Here is a 3,364-nt window from a genome sequence, read left to right as displayed (position 1 = left end):
CTGAGAAATTTCATGAAATTTGGAGGTTATGTTTGCGCCCCGAAGAGCATCAGAATTTTACGCTTAGAACATTCTATATCATGTTGCACAGATGTAGAATTTTTTTTTTACTAAAATTTACAAATAAATCAATACAGATTAAAATTTGCACAATATAGTATTGACAATTATTTCCGAAGAATTTTAATCCGAACGTTTATGATTCTTTTTCGATTAGCGAACTTTAATGCCAGATATTTAATCAAATAAAAATCGGTCGCGAACTGTAATACGGTCAGACAAAATAATTGTTCTAAAGAAATGTAAGTATTGTACGTTAAAAATATTCGTGTAAAAAAAAAGAAACTTACTAGAAAAGAACTAGAACATCAAACGATCGTAATTAACACGTGTATGTTTGCTACAGTTATTGTCTTACACATTTATTTTGTCAAACTTCCAAACAGATGACAAGAAATGAGTAATTAATAGACAAATTTACACGAACGCAAAATCCCTGATTCTCTCTGGTGAATAATAGTAACCAGGTTTCCGTGGTGTAGTGGTTATCACATCCGCCTAACACGCGGAAGGTCCCCGGTTCGATCCCGGGCGGAAACATTTTTTTTTTCTTTTATTTTTTTCAAATCTCTACGTCATTCAGAAATATCTATCAAATATCGAGTACAATTTTCCAATTAGTTTAACTGAAACATTTTAGCGTACCAAAAGCTTTACTTTAGATTTGCATTTTAACCATGATATTTTCGGATCATTAAATTAAAAGTACAAATTCAATTTAACGAATATCCTATCAGTTTTTATTTTGAATTCGATTTTTAACGGTGGCTTTCATTCTTTTTTTTCTTTTTAAATCGACAGTCTCTATTTTACAGTATAATTAACTCGCAGTATAATTCAGATCGTGATCACGCGCGATTATATAATCAATAGATTCATAGAATTTCTTGCGAGAATTTCATACAGTTGACATCAGAGTGACATTAAGAATAAACCTGGCAATAACGTTTCCGTGGTGTAGTGGTTATCACATCCGCCTAACACGCGGAAGGTCCCCGGTTCGATCCCGGGCGGAAACATTATTTTTTATTTTATTTTTTTAATTTATGATTAACGTCGCGTCTACCTTCCGGTCATTAGCGACGGCTAAGGTACTGTTTCCTTCTTTTCGAGACGATTATATCTTATGGTAGATGTTATTTTCCTTTAGATAATTCAGGACACTTGCTACGTGTTTCTGCGACGTTAGGGCTGCCGGTGAAGTCACTTTGCATTTTTTCCTTTGAGCGTGGTACTTGCTGCATTCAAATAGAAGATGATTGGTTGATAAAATTCGGTTGCATTGGATACAATTTTTTTTTTAATAGATACTCGATGTGCGAGTTTGCAGTGTCCTGATGACTATTCTGTCTTTTCTTTTCAGGAAACAGTATTTTCATTCAACCTTTTGCAAGGGTGGATCAATTTATTCGTTGAAAAATGAATGTACAGCAAATTACGAGCGAGTTTCATTAAAAACCGGCAAAGAGCAAATGAGAAACAGACGAGATATTGTTTCACATTCGTACATCGCGGATAATGTTTCACTGACCGAGTATGTATACGTACGTACATCTGCAGCACTTGAAAGCTTAATTCGTCCATTTCGTCGACACTTGTTTTGAATTCTCTGTGAAGATCTCCATTTTTTTCGCGAAACGCGAAATGAAACCGTAAACCTGCACGAATTTCAATGTCAAAGGGGCCAGACTTATTTGATATTTCAATCTCTTTCAACGTACAAAATTCAGAGAAATGGGTTAGGTTTGTTTCAAAGCAAATTTTGTCCAAATTTCTTTTCGATCGATCCACGGGAAACTCTTCTTTAACGTGTCCATTGTACTTTGTTAGTATTTTCTAGCACGCCTAATTCATTTCATTCGCCACAGCTAATGCAACCAACATCATTCTCATTAAAGTTTCAGAAATTGCAACGAGCATTCCAGTGTTAACGTTTGAAAATCGAAAATTTCGAGGCAGCAGAAAATCCAAGTAGAATCCCCGCAGGAGTGGAACAGACGTAAAAGAAGAACGTGAAATGGCAGATGAAAACTCAGGAAAATTCATCACGTTGTGCAACAATTATATAAATATATATCACTCGAATATGTGTACACGAGCGATTCTCCGTTGTCTGTCAATTTTTCTTAATTTCAGTCGATCCACAATTTCTTCGCATTCTGATAATTTACGCTCTAGTAACGCCCAGCGTTAACAATTATTCTCGGCTGATCGAGCGCCGTTCCAACCCTCGTCTAAGGTTTCTAACAACCGGTAGGCATCTTAAGAACTACGGAAAATCCTCGAGAAAATTCAAGTGGCGCCGGATTATTCAGAAATGGAGGCATCGTCTCGGCTGAGCGTTATAACGAACAACGGCGCGGCGGGAGGGGGTGGTGGTGGTTTTCGAGGGTGCAGCGGAAAGATATCGGAAGGAAAATCGGGCCACGAGCCAACCAGCGAATCTGGAGGCCGTTCAGCGTATCGAGGTCACGACACGTTATTTCCAGACCTCTTTCGCATCGGTGCAGCCCACCGATGAAAAGAGCTCCGCGATGATTAACTGTAATCGGCGGGAGGGACGGGTGGGGAGATTCTGGTAAAGGTTAATAAAGAGAAAGTGTCAGGTAAATGGAGACACGTCGTAGAGGATATTAATTTGACGAGTATATATCTGGCTGAGTAATGTGAATATTTCACTCTGTGGGGAAAGTACGAGATAGAAAATAAGTGTGTTTGACTTGATTGAGTAGAGTAGTGGATTTTCAAATTTTTTTATTTCAAAATATAATTTTAAAAAATGAATAGATGATAGATAATTGTTCTGACGCGATAAGTGTCAAACGATTGAATTTTCAAGTTTGTATTTTTGAAAATAATAATTTTAAAAACTGGAACTCTGATAGACAATTGTCCTGACGCGATAAGTGTCAAACGATTGAATTTTCAAGTTTGTATTTTTGAAAATAATAATTTTAAAAACTGGAACTCTGATAGACAATTGTCCTGACGCGATAAGTGTCAAACGATTGAATTTTCAAGTTTGTATTTTTGAAAATAATAATTTTAAAAACTGGAACTCTGATAGACAATTGTCCTGACGCGATAAGTGTCAAACGATTGAATTTTCAAGTTTGTATTTTTGAAAATAATAATTTTAAAAACTCGAATTCTGATAGATAATTGTCCTGACGCGATAAGTGTCAAACGATTGAATTTTCAATTTTGTATTTTTGAAAATAATAATTTAAAAAAATAGAACTCTGATAGATAATTGTTCTGGGGCAATAAGTGTCAAACGATTGAATTTTCAAATTTGTATTTT

The 3,364-nt window shown here is 35.7% G+C and overlaps 2 non-coding genes across 2 annotated transcripts; both read left to right on the top strand.

The window, feature by feature from the left end:
• The first annotated feature begins 527 nt into the window (after positions 1 to 527).
• Trnav-aac lies at positions 528 to 600 on the top strand. Its single transcript has one exon. It is a non-coding gene; the product is annotated as a tRNA-Val (tRNA).
• A 406-nt stretch (positions 601 to 1,006) lies between these two features.
• On the top strand, positions 1,007 to 1,079 carry Trnav-aac. The gene has a single exon. It is a non-coding gene; the product is annotated as a tRNA-Val (tRNA).
• Positions 1,080 to 3,364: the final 2,285 nt, after the last annotated feature.

The sequence above is a fragment of the Frieseomelitta varia genome, unplaced genomic scaffold (genome assembly GCF_011392965.1).
Source record: "Frieseomelitta varia isolate USP_RPSP 00005682 unplaced genomic scaffold, Fvar_1.2 scaffold_535, whole genome shotgun sequence".
NCBI lineage: Eukaryota > Metazoa > Arthropoda > Insecta > Hymenoptera > Apidae > Frieseomelitta > Frieseomelitta varia.
This window is presented reverse-complemented; position numbering and strand designations above follow the sequence as displayed.